We start from the raw sequence: 25,946 nt of genomic DNA, 5'->3' as shown, positions 1-25,946 counted from the left end.
GTTCTCCACAGAATATTCAAGGGGGTAGAAGTCTGCAAAATCAATGTGTGTGAAGCCTGTAGAGGGGCTTGTGATGAATCCAAGCTCCCAATAACACCTAGATTTCCAGGCCATTTCAGACCACCATTTCTTCAGTGGTTCAGCTCTTTGGAGAATAGACAAGCCTATGGCTGTTTTGGGTGTTACCTGCCCTGAGGGGCAGCACCAGGTCCTCATTCAGGTCTCATCCTAATTGCTGCTTTGTCTACTACTCATGCAGTAGTTAGTAGCCGCAGGGATTATACGCTTGATCCCATTTCATTTTGTCTTGAATCTTGTACCAATGTTTGTCATACGCCAACATCTTGCAGTTTACTAGAGCATGGTAACTTCCCCTATTCTCCAACCTCCTTCTCCTCCTTTTCTTCCTACTACTACTATTACTACTTATTTTTCATAGTTCTAGCAGCATCTTTAAGTCTGAGAATTAATCTTTGCAGCCCATCTGTGTGGCTTAAGCTCTACTGTCAGCCCTGGAGACTTCCTTCCGCAGCTTCGGCAACACAGAGATTATAAGTGGAAATCAAATGAGGGCTCAAAAATGAATTCAGGTACTGCTTCTTAAAAGTTCTCTTTAAGAGAGAATGAACAAGGAGAAGAATCTCAAACTGATCTGTTTTGTGGATGGGCTACTGAAAACATTTAATTAGAAATGATCTCAAAGGTCATGGATGAAATAAAGTTTTGGAAATCACATTTTTACTATAGCAATTTAGACCATCCGCATTTTCCATAATCAATGGTAAGTAAGCATTGGGAGTCAGAATCTATAGTTCCTATCTTATTTTGAAAATCACCAACTAGGTGATTGTAAGAACGACTTCTCCAAGTTGTAATATCACTGGCTTCACCAAGAGATAAATAATTCCAGCTCTACCCTATGCTTCACAGGTGATATGAGGATAAAATAAGGTCATGGACACGAGCCTGCTTGAGAAATAAAGGTACCAGATAAATTGCAGTTATCCTGATTATTGGATGCAGCAGTTATAAGCACTATTTGTCAGCTCCTTCTACTTCCAAATTCCATTTCCTTTCAGCTGCAGAGCCTTGCACTCATCAGCTCTCTTCTCTCCCTCTGATTAAAGTTCAGAGCTGTCATTCCCAGATAGTTGGTTCGTTTATTTCTTTTCTCCATATTCTCAGACATTCTTTCTGTCTCAGAGATGTTAGGGAAGAGGCTGGGGCATGCTAATGGGGGAGAAAAAAAAAAAAAAAACCTCTGAATCCTGTTTGCAGGTGCAAACAGTCTTCTTAAATGTCAACATAGCAATACAGGCATTTCCCCTCATTCTCTTTTAATCAAACACTTTTCTCCAGGTTCCTCATTTTTGTTTTTTTTGTTTTTTTTTTTACAAAAATCACTAAGTCCCAGTGACATTCTAGATTTCCTTCTCTGTGCCCTGGTCTTGAGTCTTCACACTAGAGCTACGTAGGGCTTTCCTGCTGGGAGTGGGGATGTGGGAGAAGTCACCTGATGGACTGAGTCAGTGTCCCCATGGAGCGGACAGGGGAATAAGCCAATGGGTTGAGTGTGGAGAGGTGGAATTTCAGGCAATAAGGAAATCAGAGGAGTGCCAGGGTGTGCGTGGGGTTTGATGAAGATTTTTGGGGCCACATACCTTCCCATGGGCTCCTTGGGCTCTACCTTGCGAGGGACCAGTTGCTCTGCCCTGATTTGTTTAGTCCTAAAAGACTCAGGATAAGCACTGGGTTTTGCCTCCTGGTAGTTCCAAAGTGTGTGCTGTTGCTTAGAGACAGGGGATGGTGCCTGGAGTGAAGATAAGGTTGTCAAGGAAACCAAGCCACAAATTCCCTTGTTTTTGTTCAGGTTGCTGGACAGAAGAGTAAAGGATTTTTGCTCTGACAGTTGGAAGAAAGTTTTTTCTTTTCTGTGTATGTTTTTACCAAATTGATGTGTTATCCAAGACAGAGCCGAGATAGTAGCCACGTTGACAAACGGTGTTGAGTTTTGCATGGCTACCTTCCTCTTGATTCTGGTGTTCCTGATTCAGCAAAAAAAAAAAAAAAAAAAAAAAATCCTTTACACAGTCATCCTCGGGGGATTCTTTGTTGAAGCTTCAAATGATCACATCTGCTCTATGCTAGCGTATCAATGGACAGAAGAATTGGAGGGGGCGATATCCAGGAATGGTACTCGAAATGCTCCCTCCCAGCGGGGAGTTTAAGTTTTTCGTTGATCAGTGGTAGCAGTTTTAGCTCCTGATGCTGAAAGCCTGCTGGGAGCTTGAGGAATCACACATGTCTCTGTGTGTGTACGCATGTTTGTGCACATGTGTGCACGTGTGTGCATACATGTGCATGTGTGTGCATGTGTGTGCGCATGTGTGTGCGCATGTGTGTGCGCATGTGTGTGTGCGTGCACATGTGTGTGCATGTGTGCGTTTCCTCGTAGCCTCCGTGGCCTCATACCTTCTGTTAGTCTGTCTCCTCTCCTCTCTCCTTCCTGTCTGTACATCCATCATGAGTTGCATCACAGGTTTTCTGAAGCCCTCTGACCTGTTTCTCTTCCCCATTCCCTGACTCTGCACAGATCCCCTGCTCCCCTGGGTCACCTTCCTGAACACACTCAGTTCTGTTCCTTTACTGAGTCCAGGGGCGTTTCAGCTGAGTGGTGGGCTCAAAACACACCTTTGAAGGGAACAAGGCTGCTACACTAGTGATGTGGAAAAAACTGCGTCAGGAGCAGAGAGGAGGGGACTTTAACTGGATAGGGGTGTGAGTGCCATGGGGGCCCACGAGGATGGGGACACTAGGGTGGATCAGACAGTAGAAGAGACAAGGGATTTTAATGGATGGAAAGGGGGAAGAGAAGAGGGACCCGGATCTGTCCGGAAGCCCAGACATGTACTTTGGTTGGCACCCTGAGCGTGTCTGCCCTAATTCGGCATGTTTGTTTTCTTCTCAGCATCCTCCCTCTCCCTCTGCCTCTCTCTAGGTTAAAGTCCTGACCTTCTGCCCAGCTACCCTTGAGCTGGAAGCCCCGTAGTTGTCTTAGCTCTTCCCTGTCCCTGATTCTCCATAGCCAGTTGGTCACCAAATCCCATTGATCACCAGCTCCCATCTCACCCACCTCTATTTCCTGTCTTCCTTTTCCAGCCCCACTGCTTTGTGAGGGGGCCTTTCTTTTGAGACAGAGTCTCACTGTGTGTAGTGAGGCAATCACGGCTCACTGCAACCTCCACCTCATGGACCCAAGTGATCCTCCTGCTGCCTCCGCCTCCTGAGTAGCTGGGACCACAGGTGTCCCCGGTAAACCATTTCATTTATTTTTTTGTGTGGAGACAGGGTTTCGCCATGTTGCCCATGCTGGTCTCAAACTCCTGTGCTCAAGTGATCCTCCAACCTCGGCCTCTCCAAGTGCTGGGATTATAGGTGTGAGCCGCCGCACCCGGCTGAGGCCCATTTTCTGTTGCTTCCTTCTCTCCTCATCCATCTGCTCTACACTCTGTCACCAAACCTAACTTTTGAAAATAGAAATTTGCTTTCACGCCAGTCTTCATCTTACACGAGAAAGAAAATTGCAAATGTCTTTAATCTCCCCATACGCAACCCCCACTCACTACTCTCTGATGCTTGACTCCTGTGAGTTGCATCAAATCTGTGGGTGCAGAGCCCACCAGGGTGGGAGCCTTTGGAGGAGACAGTGGAGCTGGTGTCAGAGAGCAGCGACAGCGCAGGTCCTGCTCCAGCAGCACCTGGACCAGAGTGGGGCCATGTGTTGTCCTGGAAACGGGGCGCACATTCTCCTCCTTGCAGCATGTCCACCTCTCCGGGGGGACCCATGGCCTACGGGGGAGAAAATCCCCAGACTCAGGCTGCGGAGACTCCTCTCAAACAGGAACTCAGCTCACTGGGCTGGAATAGTCTTTGTAGGGTCATTAGTTAAGCACATAGGCTCTGGGGTCTACTAAACTAAGTTCAAATCCCAGTGGCTCCTCCACATAATAGCCGTGTGCTTGAGACAAGTGCTCCTCTCTGTGTCTCCATTTCACTGCTACTGAGGCCATTAATTCTCTAATATTAGGGCCAACTGCCTGATATTCTAACAGAAGGGACAAGACCATAGTCCAGTCCCAATCCTCACGTTTATTATAGGCTATAAAATGGGAAACAGTGTCTATCACAGCCGAAGAATCAGAGGTGACATATTAAAGGACTTTGGAGCTGAAACATCATAGAACCTACAGATCCCTAATGGAAAATCCTCCCAAGATACTCTGCAGCTCACGTCACTGTGGACAGAATGACGAGAGAGTGAGTTCAAGGATGTGTACGAGTCTCCTTTTGCTGCTGTAACAAATGACCACAAACTTAGTGGCTTAAAACAACACAGATGTATTATCTTGTAGTTCTAGAGGTCAGAAGCCCAAAGTGAAGGTCAAGGTGTCAGCAGGATGCATTGCTTTCTGGAAGCTCTAGGAGAGAATCCATTTCTTTGCCTTTTCCAACTTCCCATGGCTACCTGCATTTCCTGGCTCATGGCCCCCTTTTCCCCTGCAATGACCAGTTGAGTCTTACTCACATTGCATTACTCTATTGCTAACTCTCCTACTTTCCTTTTCATTTTAAGGACCCTTATGATTACAGTGGACTCCTCCAGATAATCCAGGATAATCCCATCTTAAGGTCTGCTGGTTAGCCCCCTTAATGCCTTCTGCAACCTTAGTTTTCCCTGCCATGCCACATAGCATATTCAGATTCTCGAGATTAGGACATAGACATTTTAGGAGGTCATTAATTTCCTACCACAGTATGTATTATTTTATTTTTGCACAGTTGTGGCCAGAGGACCACTATCAGAGACCTGAGTGGATGGGGCCACTTTAGCAGCTAGCAGAAATCCATGTATCACTGCCCAGTGTGTCTTCCTTGCCCATGTGAAGCCTCAAAACAGTGTTGCCTTGGGTCTTCCTAATTGGGAAAGAAACTCTATTTCCCTCTTGCTTTATTACAGTTCTCTCTTCTATGGACTTGGGCACCTGTCCCACAGTAACCTGGCCAGGGGTCTGTCTGTGAGTGCCTGTGCTACAGTGTATTCCATAATCTTTCCTCATCATCATGGAAGATAGTCTTATGCTAACTTCCCCAGTCTCCATGGGAACCTCCTCTTCAGTGCATTTAAAGACAGTTGTGCCTTCCCTGGTTGAGGGATCTGTATCCGAGGGTGAGAATGAGATGGCTGAAGGCAATAGCATTTTTCTTTCAGATCAAACTCATGTTTTCCATGCACCCCTGTTGGTCCCTTCCCAAAGCCTTCCCAATATCCCCTGACCTGGGGTAGAGGAATGGGCCACTTAGATGGAGAATAGGCTCATATACTCTTTTCTTTTAATAACAGCTTTATCGAAATACAACTCTCACAGCTTACAATTCACCCATTTGAAATGTGCAATTTAATGATTTTTAGAATATTCACAAAATTGTGAAACCACCACCATAAATTTTGGAACATTTTCATTACCCCAAAAGAAACTCCTACCCATTAGCAGTTATCCTCCATTTCCCCCCAGCTCCTCGCCTACAAGCCCTAGGCAACCACTCATCTACTTTTTTCCATATGAATTTGGCTATTCCGAACATTTCATATAAATGAAATCATACAGTACGTGGCCTGTTGTATCTGACTACTTTTAATTAGCGTAGTGTTTTTAAGATTCATCTGTGTATCAGTACTTCATTTCTTTTTGTTGTCAAATAATATTCCATTATGTGTCTATGCCGCATTTTGTTCATCATTCATCGGTTAATGAGCATTTGGGTTGTATCCATTGTTGGACTATTATGAATAGTGCTGCTCTGTACTTTCATATACAAGTTTTTGTATAACTGCATTTTCATTTCTCTTGGGTCTAAACTTAGGAGTGGAATTGCTGGATCATTTGGTAACTCCATATTTGCCCTTTTGAGGAAATGTAAGACTGTTTTCCAAAGTGATGTGCCATTTTTCATTCCTATCAGCATTGTAGGAGGGTTCTGTTTCTCCATGTCTTCACCAACACTTGTTATTATCTGCATTTCTTTTTTTTTTTTTTGAGATGGAGTCTCGCGCTGTCGCCCAGGCTGGAGTGTTGTGGCCGGATCTCAGCTCACTGCAAGCTCTGCCTCCCAGGTTTGCGCCATTCTCCTGCCTTAGCCTCCCAAGTAGCTGGGACTACAGGTGCCCGCCACCTCACCCGGCTATTTTTTTGTATTTTTTAGTAGAGATGGGGTTTCACTGTGTTAGCCAGGATGGTCTCGATCTCCTGACCTCGTGATCCACCCGTCTCGGCCTCCCAAAGTGCTGGGATTACAGGCTTGAGCCACCGCGCCTGGCTGCATTTCTTATTATAGCCATCCTAGTGGTTGTAAGTGGTAGTTCTTTGTGGTTTTGATTTGCATTTCCCTGATGACGAATAGCAGTGAGCGATTTTCACATGTTTATCACATCTTGTTTTAAGTGTCCACAATAGCAGTTCTTACTTTGGGGATTACAATTGCCATGTATATCCAATCAAGCTTAAGGATTCTTTCTCTAAATTCCTATGATACACATAATTATGATATATTATATAAAATGTCAGGAAGTTTATAAACTGCCTGAATCTATGGACTCCTAATTTTAACTCTTTTCTAAAGAGTCTCCTTTGTTCTGAAAGAAAGTGTAGTTCCAATTAGATTAGAAAGAATCAGATTTTAATAAACCCTTCCCTAAAGGAAATTCTGCTGTATTAGTCCATTCTCACATTGCTATAAAGAACTACCTGCTAAAAGAACTACCCGAGACTGGGTGATTTACCAGGAAAAGAGGTTTAATTGGCTTACAGTTCCACAGGCTGTACAGGAATCATGGCTGAGGAACCCTCAGAAAACTTAAAATCATGGCGGAAGGTGAAGAGGAAGGAGGCACATCTTATATGCCTGGAGAAGGAAGAAGAGAGTGAAGGGGGAGATGCTACACACTTTTAAACAAGCAGATCTCATGAGAACATATTCACTATCATGATAACAGCAAGGGGGAAGTCCACCATCATGAGCCAGTCACCTCCTACCAGGCCCCTCCTCCAACATTGGGGATTACAGTTTGACATGAGGTTTGGGTGGGAATACAAATCCAAACCATATCATTCCATCCCTGACCCCTCCCAAATCTCATGTCCTTCTCACATTTCAAAATACAATCATGCCTTCCCAACAGTCCCCAAAGTCTTAACTCATTCCCACTTTAACTCGAAAGTCCGTAGTACAAAATCTCATCTGAGACAAGGCAAGTCACTTCCACCTGTGAGCCTGTAAATTCAAACTCCGTCAGTTACTTCTAAGATACGGTCATTGGTTAAATATTCCCATTCCAAAAGGGAGAAATCAGCCAAAACAAAGGGACAAATCCAAAACCCAGCAGGGCAGTCATTAAATCTTAAAGCTCCAAAATAATCTCTAACTCCATGCCTCACATCCAGGCTACACTGATGTAAAGGGGTGGACTCCCAAGGCCTTGGACATCTCCGCCCCTTTGGCTCTGCAGGGTACAGCCTCATGGTTGCTTTTCCAGGCTCATGTTGAGTGCTTATGGCTTTCCAGGCACATGGTGCAAGTTTTCAGTGGATCTACCATTCTGGGATTGGAAGGACAGTGGCCTTCTTCTCACAGGTCAACTAGGCAGTACCCTAGTGGGAACTCTGTGTGGGGGCTCAAACCCTACACTGTCCTCTGTGCTGCCCTAGTTGAGGTTCTCCATGAGGGTTCCACCCCTACAGCAGACTTCTGCCTGGACATCCAGGCATTTCCATGCGTCCTCTGGAATCTAGGTTGAGGCTCCCAAGCTTCAACTTTTGCCTTCTGAACACCCACAAGCTTACCACCACGTGGAAGCCACCAAGGCTTATGGCTTGCACCCTCTGGAGTAGTGTCCTGAGATGTATCTGGGGCCCTTTTAGCCATACCTGGAGCTGGAGTGACTGGGATGCAGGGAGCAGTGTCCCAATGTTGTGCAGGGCAACAGGGCCCTGAGTCTGGCCTGCAAAACCATTCTTCCCTCCTAGGCGTCCAGGCCTATGATGGAAGGGGCTTCCACAAAGGTCTCTGAAATGCCTCTGAGGCATTTTCTGTATTGTCTTGGCTATTAACATTCAGCCCCTCTTTACTTATGCATATGTCTGCAGCTGGCTTGAATTTTTTTCCCTAGAAAATGGGTTTCTCTTTTCTACTGCGTGGTCAGGCTGCAAAATTTCTAAACTTTTATGCTCTGCCTCCCTTTTAAATATAAGTTCTAGTTTCAGATCATTGTTTTGCTCACACATATGACCATATGCTGTTGGAAGCAGCCAGGCCACATCTTTAATGCCTTGCTGCTTAGAAATTTCTTCTGCCAGATACCCTAATTTATCACTCTCAAGTTCACAGTTCCACAGGTCACTAGAGCAGGGGTCCAATGTCACCAGTCTCTTTGCTCAGGCATAGCAAGTGACCTTTACTCCAGTTCCCACAAAGTTCCTCCATCTAAGACCACTTCAGCCTGGACTTCATTGTCCATATCACTATAAGCATTTTGGTCACAACAATTTAAAAAGTCTCTAGGAAGTTTCCAACTTTCCCTCATCTTCCTGTCTTCCTCTGAGCCCTCCAAACTGTTCCAGCCTCTGCCTGTTATACAGTTCCAAGGTCACGTCCACATTTTCAGGTATCCTTATAGCAATGTCCCCACTCTCAGTACCAATTTACTGTATTAGTTCATTCTCGCATTACTATAAAGAATTACCTGAGACTGGGTAATTATAAAGAAAAGAGATTTAATTGGCTCACAGTTCTGCAGGCTGTATAGGTAGGATGGCTGGGGAGGCCTCAGGAAACCTTCAGTCATGGCAGAGGGCAAAAGGGGAAGTAGGCATGTCTTCACATGATGGAGCAGGAGAGAGAGAGAGTGAAGGAGTGAAGGGGAATGTGCATCACACTTAAATAACCAGATTTCATGAGAACATGTTCACTATCATGACAACAGCAAGGGGCAAGTCCACCCTGTGATCCAGTCACCTCTCACCAGGCCCCTCCTCCAACAATGGGTATTATAGTTTGACATGAGATTTGGTTGGGGACCCACATCCAAACCATACCACTGGCTTATGTATAAAAGGGAATTTTATGTTTTTTTGGTGCTTTTATTTTAAATTGAATGCAACTTTGGCATTGAAAAAGATTTTCTGAATATGGAGTCTTGGTGTTTTTCTCTCCTCTTTCTTTCTTACCTAGAATCCCATCTATTCGTTACCAAGTTCAAGGACCTCCATTTGGTTGCTCTCTGCAGGTTTCCATTTAGCTGCAAGGAACAGCACTGTGTTTTTCAAAGTGCTAGAAAATTATCAGTGGTCAGTCCAGAAAGACAAAACGTAGTGCCAGTGTGGCAAGAAGTGGAGCTAACGCAGCATTAATGATCCTGGATGTTTCTACACTTTCTTATTAGAATTTACCATTCACCTCTAAGCTTCAGCTCTGCAGTGCCCCCCATTTGGGATTACTGAGCAATGTTTAATGGGAAAGAAAAGATGTCTGTTCTCCAGCCAATGACTCTGAGTAGTGATATAAGGTGTTGGTTATCTCAGAACTGAAATGGAGCTCATGAAACTACTTTGTAGCTCAGAGGGAGGCGGGTGGATGGATGGCTTGGATGGGGTTGTTTTAGGAACATATGCAGCGTGGGAACATCTCTCGGTCTGTGAATTTGTGCCACTTTAAAGACTGCAGGGTTTGTGCCTGGCTGCTGTTGCCAGATGAGTTTAGAGAGACTGATGCACAGAACCAATGTCTGGAAAACCCACTGAAGGAGATGGAAGAAACAGGCTACTGAGACAGTTTACTTCAGAGCCTGCTACCTGGATATTTACCCTAAAATCTGGCTCTTGGCACTCTGGGTGAGAGAGATGAGATTAAGAAGACTTATGCCTCAAGGTCAAAGTTGGGTGACCTAGAAGGACTTCTCTTTAACCCTGATTGCAATGAAGGTAGTTTTCTTCCACAGAGAGAGTTTTCATGGTATTTGTTGATTTTTTCTTCCATTTCATCTTAGGGCACTGAGTTCATGCTTTTGGACTCACCTCTTCCTGCCTTCTCCCAGCTTTTCCTTTGTATGTGTTTCAGGCATGTGAAAGTTTAGGACCAGGCACAGTGGCTCATGCCTATACTTCCAGCACTTTGGGAGGCTAAGGTAAGAGGATTGCTTGAGCTCAGGAGTTGGAGACCAGCCAGGGCAACAGACCTTGCCTCTACAAAAACAGGGCAAGACCTTGCCTCAACAAAAAATAAAAAAATTAGCTGGGCATGGTGGTGTGTGCCTGTGGTCCCAGCTACTTGGGAGGCTGAGGTGAGAGGATTTCTTGAGCCCAGGAGGTTGGAGCTGCAGTGAGCTCTGATCGCACCACTGCACTCCAGCCTGGGTGACAGAGCAAAAAAAAAAAAAAAGTTTAGGGTTGGAAATGTTTGCCCCTTATTTCCTTTGTCTCATGTCCCCTTTCCCTGTTTCAACCTCGAATCACCCTTCTCTCCCTGGTGAGGATGCCTGACCAGGGGCATAGAGTGTGGTGAGGAACAGTTTCCAGGAAACAAGTTACTCTGAGAACCGACCCCTATTTCTCTCAGTTGTTGTGCACTGGCCACATGAAGCTAAAGGCATAAGCCCTCCGGACCCGCCCCTAATATTTGCAGAGCCGGGAGCCTAAGTACAAATGGAGTCTTCCATGACATATGTCTAAAAAATTTTAAGTCATTAATCAAATTAACAGATTGCATTTAGATAGATAGATCTATAAATATATATATATACACACACACATAGAAAGAGAGGAATGTGTGTATAGTATGTGTGTAGTATGTGTGCATATAATATGTAGTACATGTATGAGTATTCTTTTTCATATTGTCTCCTGTTCTGACAAAGACATCTTCATAGGGATCTGGGAAACCAGGTTCAAATTTTCAGCCTCCCTGGAGTTTTGTTGGATGTGGCGGCCCAGGGAGAAATGGCCCCAGCCAGTCTCATTCTCTTCCTGTCCCCAGCTGCAACTTGCACATCAGGGGACCTGCTTGCCAGAAGGTGGACCTGCTTGGACCCTCAGTGTACACCAATGCCTTGGTCCCCCACAGGGGAGTGGGTGGACCCAGGGAAGAGGCCTATGCAGGCCCTGTCAGTGGAGTGGGAATTCTACTACTTTGGATGGAGAATTCCAGAGTGCTAGGTATCCAGAGTGTGGTCACATCCCATAGCCTGCGATCCTTGCCTCGTGAGAAGGGGCCCACCTGTGAGGCCTGGCCTCGGAGTCCCTTTTGCCTCAGTCTGAGGGAGATACTGAGTTTCTCAGGTGGAAACATCACCAGGACTGTCCTTCTTCAGTTGAACTTGATCTTTTAAATCCATTCTATTGAGTTGTCCTTAGCTAAAACATGAATATCCCTATACATTATATTGTTTTGACCTCTAACACTGTGCTGTATGTATGTCTTTTCAGATTTTTTTTTCCACAAAAAATCTGTTCAAATCCTCCCACTTCATTTTTTTTTCTTTTTTTTTTTTTGAGATGGAGTCTCACTCTGTCACCCAGGCTGGAGTGCAGTGGTACGATCTTAGCTCACTGCAACCTCCGCCTCCTGAGTTCAATCGAGTCTTATGCTTCAGACTCCTGAGTAGCTGGGACTACAGGTGTGTGTCACCACACCCAGCTCATTTTTTTTGTATTTTTAATAGAGATGGAGTTTCACCATGTTGACCAAGCTGGTCTCGAACTCCTGCCCTCAGGTGATCCACCCTCCTCAGCCTCCCAAGATGCTGAGATTACAGGCATGAGCCACTGTGCCTGGCCCAAATTTTCCCTTTTTATAAGGACATTGGTAATACTGGATTAGGAACCCACCCTGCTCCATGATGATTTCATTCTAACGTAACTAATTATACCTGCAAACTGGCCAATTTCCAAAAAGCTCACATTCTGAGTTATTGGGAGTTGGGACATCCACATATTTGGAGCAGAGACAATTCAATCTGCAACACCCTCCATCCAGGGAAGGCTAGGCAGAGGATATTTTACCTGCTTTATAGAAACAAAACAAAACAAAAACACCTTATAATACAGCAGACATTTATTTTTATCCAGTTTCTTATCAACATGAAGATAACTCTTTGTAAATGTCCTAAAGTAAAGTCTTCCTCCTCCCCTTCAAGACCCTGCTATTCTGTCATTCACCTACTGTCACCCTAGTAATCCAGGAAGTGCTCAGGGGGGACCCTGTGCTCTGACTTGCCCGGGAGGCAGCCCCACCCAACCCACATGTCCCTCCTCCCTTTCCTCCTCTGTCCCCCGGTTTCTGCCCCATTCTTTTCACCTGGCCGGCTTCTGCCCGCCCATTAGCACCCAGCTCCAGGGCATCTTTATGGGGAACATCTCTCATCCCACTCCATGCCTGCATAGCGTCCATCGTTCGCCTTTCCTTGCGTCCCCAGCACTCTGGCTCCCCCAGCACTGTACCCCAACACTGTTCCATAATGACTTTTCCCTGACAAGAGCATGGGCTCTTTGGGGGACAGAGTCTTGCTGAGCTCTGCAATCCCAGTGTAGGATGTGCCACGTAAGAGATCCACGGTGGCAGGAGAGAGAGGGTGCTTCTGTTGAAGGGAGGTTGTGAGGGTGCCCTGAGCTGCAAAGGCTCAGCAAAGGAGAGAGGAGAGGCACAACGAAAATTAGGGAGGGACTGGGAATGCCTTAAAGATGCTCTTGTTTCACTTCGCTTAAGACAGCTACAAATGTATTCATGAGGATGGGTCATCCCAAGAACTTAAACCAGGGTTCCAAGTGACCGTGGGGGTACAACAAAATTCAGTTATTTGGAAGACAGCTTCAACATCCGGAGGAGAAAATAGTCAAAGATCATTTTCCATGGGCAATTTCTCCCATACCTACTTTTTCTAGCGGGCAGTCGTATCACTTTTATTATGATTGTCCATAGGTCACATCACCCAAGACAATTGTCAGTGACCTTCCTTCTTAGTGTAAACTGAAGGAAATCACAGGTCTCTTGTTTTCTGGCTTTGACATGCTCGTTGTCAATCCGAAGGAAGCCTGTGTACCTGTGCTGATGTCTCACCTGCCTTCGCTAGAGTCCTGCCCACTTAAGAATGTGTAGAGAGAGACCCAGAGGGAACACAGGGCCTAGCGTGAATTTACAGGCTTGAGTTTGAGGACAGCACAGCATAGAGGAGCATGCGTGGTGTGAGCCTCTTAACACAGAGAGGAAGTCATTGTCTCTGGGCTCTCCTTTGGAGCTGACCACTGTCTAGCTTCATTTCCTTGAGCCAGTTTCTGATTTGAGTATAATTTTTCCTCCGGAAAACAGAAATAATAACTTCGGTGCCACCTACTTCCCAAGATGGGTTGGGATCTACCAAGAGGCCATTGGAAAAGCCTAAAATGCATTCGGTGTACTGTTGAATTGTTCATATGGTTGTTATTCCATAGGCTGTTCTTTGGGCTTCTAGATGCTCAAAATCCAAGAGGGACTTTGCAGAGAGTGGCTCACCTTCACTCGCTCTTAGCGAGTGTTCCTGCCTGAAATAGAGAAGGACTCTGCATGGTTCCCTGCTGAGCAGAGGTGGGATTGGCCATCTGCCCCATTTCCTTTCATATTTCTTAGGACTTTTGGAACAAATGGCCACAAACTGGGTGGCCCGAAGAGCAGAAGTTGATTCTCACACAGTGCTGGAGGCCATGAGTCTGAAATCAAGGTGGCCACAGGGCTGGTTCCTTCTGAGGGCTCTGAGGGAAGAATCTGTTCCAGGACTGTCTCCTTGGTTTGCAGATGGCTTCTTCTCCCTCTGTCTCTTGACGTCATCGTCTCTTTATGTATGTCTGAGTCTGTGTTCAAATTTCCCCTTTTTATAAGGATACTTTTAATATTGGATTAGGGGCCCACCCTACTCCATTATGATCTCATTCTAACTGAGCTAATTCTATCTGCAAACCACCCAATTTCCAAATAAGCTCACATTCTGAGTTAGTGTGAGTTGGGACATCCACATATTAATTTGGAGGAGAGACAATACAATTTATGACACTCTCCATCCAGAGAAGACTAGGCAGAGAATATTTTACCTGCCAAAAAAAAAAAAAACAAAAAACCTTATAATAGGGCAGACATTTATTTTTATCCAGTTTCTTCTCAAGGTGAAGATAACTCTTTGTAAATGTCCTAAAGTCGTGTAGAATGTGGTAGCTTTCTGTTCACACTTTACAAATAAAAAGGATGGATCATTCTACTACTGACATTAAAAAAAAAAACTTGTAATATGATTATAAGCCAAATATATTCTAATTAGATGTTCAGAGGAGTATACTGGTCAGATGACAATCTGTAGTTGACATGAGCCTGGGAGGGACAGGTCATTTCTGGAATGATTGAGTCACTAAATCAAAGGATCTCAACAGACTAGAATTCCTGTTAGCTCAAACAAGATGAAATGAGTAGAAATAGGGACCTAAGTAGAGTCCAGAAATGAGGTCCCCCAAAGAAATGATAAAAGTATATTCAGACGTGGGAAAAAGAGTGTGGGTTTTAAATCAATAGGCTTAATCTTTCAGTCATATATTGATTCAAGAAATAGTCACTGTTTACCTCCTACCTCCTCTGCAAGGTGCGAGGTAGCTTGCAAGTCTAAGCCATCCTTGTGAAGCCATTCCTTTTGGAACAAGCTACTTCATCTGCAGGTGCTTGTCCACACCTGGAGGAGTGCACTCTTCAGATATCTCCCAGGTATCCCAGGGGCTACAAGATAGAAGAGACTGCCACACCCTGGGGCTTTCAGACAAGAATCTCGGCAGACTGGACTGGAAATTAAGCCATGGGAACAGTGGCTTGACCTTTCAGGTCAAGATGATTGAACTTTTCAGGCTGGACAAAAGAAGACACAGGAGATATAAACTGCTTTATGTCTTGGAAGGACCACTGATATAGTTCGGCTGTGTCACCACCCAAATCTCATCTTGAACTGTAGTTCCCATAATCCTCACGTGTCATGGGAGGGACTTGGTGGGAGACAGTTGAATCATGGGGGCAATTACCTTCATTCTGCTGTTCTCATAATAGTATGTGAGTTCTCATGAGATCTGATAGTTTTATATGGGACTTTTTCCTCTTTGCTCGGCATGTCTCCCTCCTGCCACCATATGAAGAAGGACATGTTTGCTTTACCTTCTGCCGTGATTGTAAGTTTCCTGAGACCTCCCCCGCTGCGTGAAACTGTGTGTCAATTAAACCTCTTTTTAAAATAAATTAGCCAGTCTTGGATATGTCTTTATTAGCTGCATGAGAATGGAATAATACAGAGCACCATGGGGACAAGACTTTGGGTTTATCCTATGTTTACTGCCAGGCTGGAAATAGGACTCAGGAGTGGAAGGTACAGGGAAACAGATGCTAACACAGTCTAAGGAATACATTTTTTACAATTAGAACTGTGTAAAGATGAAATACTTGGTTCGTCTTGGGAGTTAGTAATGTTGTTATAGCCATCATCCGTTGAGCGCTTCCCATGGGTGTACCTGCTATGGTTTGGATGTGGGTTGTTTGGCCTTGCCAAATCTCATTGAAGTTTGATTCCCAAATTTCACTGTTGGAGCTAGGGCCTGGTGGGAGGTGTTTGGGTCATGAGGGTGGATCCCTTATGAATGCCTTGGTGCCATTCTCCTGGGAGCAAGTTCTCACTCTTAGTTCCAGCAAGAATTAGTTGTTGAAAAGACCTTACACCACCACCTCCTCCTCCTCTTCCTCCTCCTCCTCCTCCTTTCCCTCCCTCCCTCCCTTCCTTCCTTCCTTCCTTCCTTCCTTCTTTCCTCTCTCATGCTTCCTCTCTTGCCATTGACCTCTGCACATGCCAGTTCCCCTTTGCCTTCCATCATGAGTGGAAGCTTCCCGAGGCCCTCATCAGAAGCACATGTTGACACCATGCTTCTTGTACAGGCTTCAGAACCATTGGCCAAATAAATATATTTTCTTTATAAGTTACTCAGCCTTGGATATTCCTTTATATCAACACAAATGGACTCAGACACAACCTGTTCTTATTTAACACTTTCTAGGGAAAGAGTCCCTAGGATTTGCCATAGCCAACCATTACTACATCTAATATCAAGCACTCTGGAAGTCAGAAAATAATTATGATCAAGCTGGCTACTTTCTTTCCCAGATCACAGAGTCCGGAAGAAACTATTTGCATATGTATTAGTGGATTAGAAGTAAATTTTACTTCTGGAAAAAGAACTCTGTTCTTCATCTGTCTCCCATTAAGCTTGGGTCTGGGCTGTAGTGTATGAAATCCAATCTCCAATACCAGGAAATGATTATTTATTTGAATGCTTCCTTAAAACCCATTAGGTGCTCTGCAGTGTTAGTTTGGGATGATAGATTTCATAGGTGGGCTGTGGACACCTGGGAGAGTTTGGGTTTATTTTGTTTCACATGAGCCTTTCTCTATGCATGGCCAGCTCTGAGTGAGGGGATTAGGAGCCTCCAGCCGTGGTTGACAGACACCTCTGCAAATCTGGATCACCTTCTCCGTTAGCCTGGAACGTGTTCTGCGACCCCTGTTGCTTTCCTTAATATGTTGGCTTTGTGCTTGGAGATAACTTGCAAATGTTCGTCAAGCAGTTGTGCCACAGCTTTCCAAATGTTTTGCTTCTAATTAAGAAAGGGAATTGGATGTACTCTTGCCTGGCTAATTTTTTTTTTCCCTGGCAGGGGAATGGGAGTGGGAAGAAAGAGCAAAAGAGACAGCAAAGAAATTAGAAAAACAACAATAGCAAAACTCTCTGATTCACCAGTGATCAAAGCTGTGTCTGGAAGTTGATTGCTGTGACAGCATCCTGTTCTCCCCAACATGTAGGGATTCCTGAGTTCAAGTCCCGTCTGAAGAATATAGTCATGGAGCTGAAAGGACACTCTACAACTGGGCAACTACCTTCAGGAACTTTCCTCAGCCTACAGAAATAAGGATAGATGATTTAGAATGAAGCACATAGGACTTTGAAGACCAAGTTCAACTCTCCATAATGAATTCTGGCTTCTGAGTTAGGATAAGGGATTGGCTGCATGTACAGAACATCTAAAACAATGGTATCTTTTCACATTTAAAGGAAAGCTAGAGACAGGCATTCCAGCACAGGTACAACAACAACAAAACACTTTTAGGGACATCAGTCTTTTTTTGAGACACAGTTTTACTCTGTTGCTCAGGCTGGAGGGCAGTGGCCCAATCTCGGCTCACTGCAACCTCCACCTCCCAGTTTCAAGTGATTCTCCTGCCTCAGCCTCCCAAGTAGCTGGGACTACAGGTGCCCGCCACCACATCTGGCTAATTTTTGTATTTTCAGTAGAGGCAGGATTTCGCCACATTGGCCAGACTGGTCTCAAACTCCTGACCTCAAGTGATCTGCCTGCCTTGGCCTCCAAAGTGCTGGGATTATAGGTGTGAGCCACCACACCTGGCCCTAGGACGTAAATCTTTTTTTTTTTTTTTTGAGACAGAGTTTTGCTCTTGTTGCCCAGGCTGGAGTGCAGTGGAATGATCTTGGCTCATTGCAACCTCCACCTCCTGGGTTCAAGTGATTCTCCTGTCTCAGCCTCCCGAGTAGCTGGGATTACAGGCGCCTGCCACTATGACCGGCTAACTTTTGTATTTTTAGTAGAGATGGATTTTCACCATGTCAGCCAGGCTGGTCTCGAACTCCTGACCTCAGGTGATCAACCCACCTCAGCCTCCCAAAGTGCTGGGATTACGGGCATGAGCCACCACGCCTAGCCAGACATAAGTCTTTTTCAGTTTTCCAGATCACTTTGATCTTTAAGGTTACCTTATAGTTCAAGATTGCCCTTGGAGCTGCAGCCATCAATTCTTCCTTCAGAGAGTAGTACCAAGGAGGATAACTTCAAACCGTTGCTTTGTCTTCTAGAAATTTCTAGTGCAGTGCTGTTTTATTAAGGAAAGGGACAGAATGGATATGGGAAGTTGACAGCAGCCTCTGCCCCACACAGTGGGTGGTCGGTTACAGTGTCTCAGAACTGGTGATGCCCAAACAACCTCTTGGGAGGGGACCCCCGTTCAAGACTACTTCCTGCAGAAGTGGAGTATGGTGGGCTTGACTCCTGACTGGGCCACCCACTAGTGTTTTTAGGCAAGTTACATTTTCTCTGAGCCTCCATTTCCTCTGTGTAAACTGTAGCTCGTTGTCCCTGCCGCATGACATTCCTATGGTTCATCATCTACATCTCAAAAGCTGCAGTTCACCTACTTCATTGTTCATGTGCTTTTGCCATTGCCCCTTCACGTGTTTTTGCGCCCCATTGCCCTACCTGGGTGGCACTTTTCTCATTAATTCTTTTTTATTTATTTATTTTGAGACAGTCTTGCTCTGTCACCCAGGCTGGAGTGCAGTGGCACGATCTCGGCTCACTGTAATCTCCTCCTCCCACGTTCAAGCAATTCTCCTGCCTCAGCCTCCCGAGTAGCTGGGATTACAGGCATGTGCCACCACGCCCAGCTAATTTTGTATTTTTAGTAGAGATGGGGTTTCTCCATGTTGGACAAGCTGGTCTCGAACCCCTGACCTCATGATCTACCCACCTCGGCCTCCCAAAGTGCTGGGATTATAGGCATGAGCCGCTGCGCCCGGCTTGTCGTCCCTTCTTTCTGGAGCTTTCCAAGTCTGCAGGGTCAAATCATAACAGCTTGATTTTCTCACATCAGTGTCTTCCTAACCTGTTTTGTTGGCTCTGCCTTCCCTGCCCCTGGGTGATTCCCTGGACAGATAGCTACATTTTCCTGTAAGTTTTAGGTATTGATGAGCAGATTCACTGTCATATGCAATCCCAATGGACCAGTCTTAATAGAACTTCAGCATCTCCTTGAGTAGAGCATTCTTTCCTTCCGCCAATAGCTCCTGGGCTGCTTTAGCCTTGGCAGCCTGCAGTGGGCAAGATGTGGGTGGTTGCCCCTCCCTTGTTTTTTTTACCCCCTACCCTGCTTGCCTTGCCAATTCCTTAGAATTGAAGGAAGAAAGAAGTGAAGGAATATGTTTGGGTGGTGAGTGACAAAAGGCCTTCCCTAAAGGTTACAGTGTTGGTGTCCTTGAAGTAGCAGATTCTCAAGTGTGGACCATTGTTCTCAGGGGGTCCTAATTGTGAGGGCTCTTTAGAGCCTCTTCATGGAAATATACACAGGGATGGGCAGGGTGCACTGTGGATGACCTCTTGGGATCCCCCCAGCCCCAGCTGATCCTCTCTGCACAGATTCTATTAGAATCAGTTTGTCCTTGCAGGCTGATCTCTCAGGGGTGAACCTTTATAGCTTGTTTGTATCTAGTCACCTTCCAAAATGTCACTTTGGCTCCTTGCCTCTGGAAATGCAGGCTGCTTCCAGGGCAGCCCCCTCTCCTCTGATGGCCACTGGAGTTCCCTTAGGCACCTTCTCACCTCGAGACTATTCCACGATGTGTTCAGAGACCAGTTCTCCAAAGGAGCATGCCAAACTCTGCAAGCATGTCTCTTGCAGTGGCCCTCATTTGGCCTGAGTATAGAGAAATTCCTCCATCCTCAGGGTGAGCTCTAACAACTCTCCAGGGCCATTCTTGGTGTGGTCGTCCTTCTTGTCTCTCTGCCTTCCATGGGACCATTGAGGGCAGGGGGCACCATTTGGGAGGAACTACTCCTTATCCACTTCTGCAAGAGGGTCAAATACTTCTCAGTAGAGCCACACTGTCCTGTAGAACTTTCTGCAGTGATGGAAATACTCAATATCTGCATGGTCCAGTATGGTAGCCATGAATCCCCTGGGGCTTTTGAGCACTTGAAAGATGGCTGCTATGACTGAGGATCTAGTGTGTAATCTTGTTTAACTAATTTAAGTGTAAAAAGCCACATGTGGCTACTGTATTAGACATGCCGTGTTGTTCTAGAATGTAGAACGAGAGGGTAATGTCAGCAATTTTTCTCAGCAATAGTTCTGAGACCAGATAAGCCCCATTATATATCTTGGTCAGCTCTCTCAAGAAAGCTGTTCTCATGGCCTCCTAACCCATCCATAAGTAGCACTGTCAGTGTCATGTTTTAAATGTTGCTTCACAAAAGCACTCTTTTGGAGGTAGACTTTAGCCCTCACTAGTGGGATATGTAGGTCCTTCTTTGCAGCTTCCCTCTGCCCCATCCTGCCTTAACTAAAGGCATTTTACTCTTTTGAGGGTAATATTTGAAGTCTTAGCTCCTGGCATACTTTTTGACCACCTGCTAAAAAGCTCGTTGCTTTCCTGGCAGAAGTGCCCCTGGCAGTGCTATGATGGGCTTTTGACTGAGAGGCAGAGTGATCAACTTCTGCTTTTCTCTCCGGAGAACACTTGGTAGTTTGGATGCTGCCAAGAGTTCCACAGCATTCTGATGACATCCATGATTATAGAGGAGGAGAGAACTAGTTCCAGGGTCTGAGCCATGAATGCATTTGCCCTTAGTTCAGGCTCAGCTTTATAAAGAACCATGCTGTTTTACCAAGTTAATCAAGTACAGTCTAAGGTAGCAGGACATTAATATTATGCTTTAGAATGTGCAGTAGCTCTGCTTATGCTAATTAGAGAAAATGGATGTCTTAATTAGACAAAAATATCGAAAGTTTTAGAGCACTTTAAACAAATTCGGTTTTATTACTTAAAAATACAAATTAAAGTCTGACAATGGGGACCAGAAAAGAATTCTCCATCCATTAGGGTTCGTTGGTTGTGAGCAACAGATGTCATCTCTGGCCAGCTAAAGCATATGAAGAAGTTTTTCAAAAGTATAAGGAGTAACTCAAAGAATCTAAGGAAAAGCTAGTCTTTGAAAGACCAACAGCAAGGCATCCCAAAACCTGCAATAATAGATGGGAGCTGGCTGGGCGCAGTGGCTGAAGCCTATAATCCCAGCACTTTGGGAGGCCGAGGCAGGCGGATCACGAGGTCAGGAGATTGAGACCATCCTGGCTAACACAGTGAAAGCCCATCTCTACTAAAAATACAAAAAAAGAAAAAAGAAAAAAAGAAAATTAGCCGGGCATGGTGGCGGGCACCTGTAGTCCCAGCTGCTTGGGAGGCTGAGGCAGGAGAAAGGTGTGAACCCAGGGGGCGGAGCTTGCAGTGAGCTGAGATCGTGGCACTGCACTCCAGCCTGGGTGACAGTGCAAGACTCCGCCTCAAAAAAATTAAAATAAATAAAAAAAATAATAATAATAGATGGGAGCTATGGGCAGTCTTTTCAAAGAGCTCATGTCAAAATGACTCGGGAACAACCATTTTCTGCCCCTGTGTCATTCATGAAGCTCAGCTTTCAGTTTTGGAAGAGAAAATCGGATTGGGAGAATCCAGGTCAGGTTGTAGAGGCCAACAGTAGGGGGTGGGGAGGAGCTTGTTCAAAGTCCCATTGGGCTGCATAGGATGGAGGTAGGAAATTTCTCAAAGAAAAGCGGGATGCTATCACCAAAAGAAGCAGTAAGGATGCTGAGTGTATGAAAACTAAGTCTCCCCCAAGCACAATGCCTTCTTAAATAACACTGAGATATTTACACACAAGAGGGACTTACAAGAACAAATTTGCTATTTATTTGTCATTGTAGTTTTCATCCATGTATCATAGAATGTTAAAGTTCACCGTAAAAAGATGACTTTGGAAATTATTCGGTTTACCGTAATATGTGCACTTTTCAAATCAAGAAACTGGGTGTCTTGTCCAAGGCTGGGTAATAGCAGAGATGGGACCAGAAGCAGATGTTTTGACTGTGATATGAGGCTGCGTTGCTATTCCATTCTGCCTCGCTTATCAAGAATGACTTTTTTTTTTTTTTTGAGATGGAGTCTCGCTCTGTCGCCCAGGCTGGAGTGCAGTGGCCAGATCTCGGCTCACCGCAAGCTCCGCCTCCCGGGTTCCCGCCATTCTCCTGCCTCAGCCTCCCGAGTAGCTGGGACTACAGGCGCCCGCCACCTCGCCTGGCTAGTTTTTTGTATTTTTTAGTAGAGACGGGGTTTCACCATGTTAGCCAGGATGGTCTCGATCTCCTGACCTTGTGATCCGCCCGTCTCGGCCTCCCAAAGTGCTGGGATTACAGGCTTGAGCCACCGCGCCCGGCCAAGAATTACTTTTAAGTTGCTTAAAGGCACATTATCTTCTTGTGTGGCTAACCATTTCTTTTGCAATCTGAATGATGCAATTAAATTGCTTAGACATCTTTGTTATGCATTGTGTCCAACCCTAGACTCTAGATTCTAAATCATTCAAATGTACTTTAATTTTTATTGTTGCTCTGATTTCACATAGAAACCAAAATGTCTAGGATACAGCAGTGATGATTCTTAAACTTGACCCTGGGAGAAAATCTACTAAAGGACAAAGTTTGCCAGCCCATCAGGTTGACTGCCCAGATGCTTGTCTTCCCTCCGAAAGGATCTCTGGTTACACTAACATGACATTGGGGAGCAGCTTTCTCTCCAAGCATAATAGTATTTTATTTTTTCTTATTTTTCTGGCCAAAGGAAATATAATATCATTTATACTAAGGCCAAGTTTTTTTGGGGAAGACAAAAAGACAGTTTATTTAGTGATTTACTAAGTTGGTTGGTAGAAATAACTCTCTCCAAAGCCTTGTATTGTTACACAGCTTTGCTGATAGAATTTTTATTGTGGATGCAATTTCATCACTTTATAAATATAAGGCTTTGCTTTAGATTCACTTTTTTTATGGCAAAGTTACATTCTCATCTAATAGCATCTGTTATATTCATTGCAGTGAGCTAGTTGAGTATAAAAGACAGGTGATGTGGTCCTCTTACCATCTGGTCAGTAGTGGGAGGATTAAGAGCAAAGAAATCATGTGTCTGGTTGAAAGGGAGGAAAGAGAATATTTTTGTTAAATAAAAAACAAAACCAACAAACGTTTCCCAAGTGGACAAAGAATTTTGGAATTTGGATGAACCTGAAAGATAATACAGTTCACCTCTTTGTTGTAAGAGGAAATTGAAGCTCACAGAAAGCATGACTCCTCAAAGATCACACCACTCATAGCAGAACCGAGAGAGAAAGGAGGACTAAGCTATGCATTTTAGGTATAGTGTCTCCGTTACTGCATCGCTGACAGGCAAAGATGCCTTCTGAGATCCAGGTGGATTTCTGATTAGGTAGTATTTTTACCCCAGAAAAATATTTTTCCACAAAACTTTAAAATTATAATCAGTGATTACCATGGCCTGAATGTTTGTGCCCCCAAAATACCCAGTTTCCAATGTGATGGTTAGGAGGTGGGACTGTCAGGAGGTAATTAGGTCATAATGGTGGGGCCCTAGAGACTGGATTAGTGCCCTTAAAAGAAAGGCCCCATAGAATTGCCTGACCCTTTCTACCATGTGAGGGTACAGCAAGAAGTCAGCAGTCTGCCACTCAGAAAATGGACCCTCCCAGACAGTGAATCTGCTGGTGCCATGATTTTGGATTTCCCAGCCTCAAGAACTGTGAGAAACAAACAATTGTTGTTTATAAACTGCTCAGGTATTTTGTTATAGCTGTCTAAACAATGTTTTGTGGGTTTTTTTTTTTTTTTGCTTTTATTCAAATCAAGTTTTAACATATATACAGTAAAACAAATCTTAAATATATAACTTAAAGAATTTTTACTGGCCAGGCATGGTGGCTCATGCCTGTAATCCCAGCACTTTGGGAGGCCATGGCAGGCAGATCACCTGAGGTCAAGACCTAGCTGATTTCAAACCAAGCCATGGCCAACATGGTGAAACTCTGTCGCTACTAAAAACACAAAAATTAGCTGGGTGTAGTGGTGTGCACCTGTAATCCCAGCTACTCAGGAGGCTGAGGCAGGAGAATCACTTGAAACTGGGAGGTGGAGATTGTAGTGAGCCAAGATCATGCCACTGCACTCCAGCCTGGGCAACAGAGTGAGACTCCATCTTTAAAAAAAAAAAAAAAAAATTTACATATGTAATATACCCATATAACCACTATTGAGATCATGATACGAAACACACTAGCTACTCAGAAGCCTTCCTGATAGCTCTTCCTAAGCAGTAATTTCTTCTAAGAGATAATTAGTATTCTAATTCTTTTTACCATAGATAGGTTCTACCTGCTCTGGAATATCATTTACATGGAATCATACTGCACATTCTGTTCTGTAGCCAGCTTCTTTTCTTTTGCATAATGTGACATCTCTGACATTCATCTGTGTGCATTGCAATAGTTGATTACATGTTTTTTACTATGTAGTATTCTGTTGTATTTATATGCTACTATTTGTCCATTCTTCTGTGAATGGATATTTGGGTGTTTCCAGTTTGGGCTATTAGGAGGAAAACCACAATGAGTGTTTTGTATTTGTGTTTTGATGGACACACACTCATTTTTCTTGTATATGTACCTAGGGGTAGAATTGCTGGGTCATAGGATAGGCATGTGTTTAGCTTTAATAGGTTAACCAGTACTATTTGAGAATTGGAGAAAGGTATTTTCTTAAGGTATTCAAGTATTATTATTACTAGTGTTTTCTTCATTTTCTTTGTTTGTTTGTTTGCTTTTGAGACAGAGTCTCACTCTTTCACCCAGGCTGTAGTGCAGTGGCACAATCTTGGCTCATTGCAACCTCTGCCTCCTGGGCTCAAGCGATTCTCCTGCCTCAGCCTCCCAAGTAGCAATTGCCACTGCTGTACCATGGCAGGAGAAAAGTTTGTTATCCAGATAAATGAACCAAGAGAGGTATCTGGAGAAAGTGAATCCCAGGAGAAGGTGGGCCTGAGTGGGCAGAAAGAAAGAAGATGATCTAAGCTGAAATTGGAAATAGTGAAACCAAGAATATATCCTCCAGGGAAGAGAGGAAAAGATTGCTGGACTTTGCTGTAGCATCTTAGAGAAATAATCTCCAAACTGTAATCACCCAACAGGTTCTTCTTAGCCACTGCACAGATAAACCCAGTCCACTGTGATAATGTTGTTTCTGTAGAGAAAGAGTTTAATTAACACAAGACTAGCCAAGTGGAAAGAGAGGACAGTTTATTACTCAAATCAGCCTCCCTGAGAACTCAAAGGCTAGGGTTTTTATGGATAATTTGGTGGGCAGGGGGCTTGGGAATGCGTGCTGCTGATTGGTTGGGGATGAAATCATAGAGGTACGGAAAAGAGTCCTCATGTGCTGCGTCCGACTCTGGGTGGGAGCCACAGACGGGATGACTTGTGAATCACAGGTCCAGGGGGGTCCGTCAGTTGCCAGAATGCAAAAAGTCTGAAAAACATCTCAAAAGACCAATCTTAGGTTCTACAATAGTGATGTGTAGTGTTATCTATAGGAGCAATTGCAGAAATCACAAATCTTGTGACCTCTGGCCACACGACTCCTAAGCAGTAAGGGATTATAGAAAAACAAGCTAGTGGACATTCGCTGGCTGTCATTTAGCTATACCTACATTTTAGCAGAATTCAGGCCCCTCCCATAATCCCAATCTTGTGGCCTCCACTTAGTCTTACGGAGCCAGTTTCAGTCCCTGAACAGGAAGGGGATCAGTTTTAGGGAGGGACTATTATCATCCTTGCTTTAAAGTTAAACTGTAAACTAAATTCCTTGCCTACACCCAAGAATGAGTGAGGGCAGCCCACCTGCGGGGCTAGAAGCCAAGATGGAGTCCACCACGTCAAGCTTCTCTTGCTGTCATATTCTTTGCAAAGGCATTTTCAAAACATTGATATTTGGAGGTCCACCTACCAAAAAGATGACTTGAGGCCCAGTCCCCCTAGATGGTAGTTCACCACCCAACAGGCCCCTTCTATGCATATGAACTTCTGGTCCATTTCTTAATGCTTTGCAATTA

At 44.6% G+C, this 25,946-nt stretch overlaps 1 protein-coding gene and 1 non-coding gene across 5 annotated transcripts in view; both read left to right on the top strand.

Moving 5' to 3' along the window:
* SLC39A11 (solute carrier family 39 member 11) overlaps window positions 1–25,946 on the top strand; it is a 459,264-nt gene that overhangs the window by 278,008 nt on the left and 155,310 nt on the right. The gene's annotated exons all lie outside the window — the stretch shown is intronic.
* Window positions 14,208–14,344, top strand: LOC112610479. The gene has a single exon (XR_003116376.1).

This window comes from Theropithecus gelada, chromosome 16 (genome assembly GCF_003255815.1).
Source record: "Theropithecus gelada isolate Dixy chromosome 16, Tgel_1.0, whole genome shotgun sequence".
In the NCBI taxonomy this organism is placed as follows: Eukaryota; Metazoa; Chordata; class Mammalia; order Primates; family Cercopithecidae; genus Theropithecus; species Theropithecus gelada.
The sequence above is the reverse complement of the archived record's forward strand: the minus strand, read 5'-3'. Positions and strand labels throughout refer to the sequence as shown.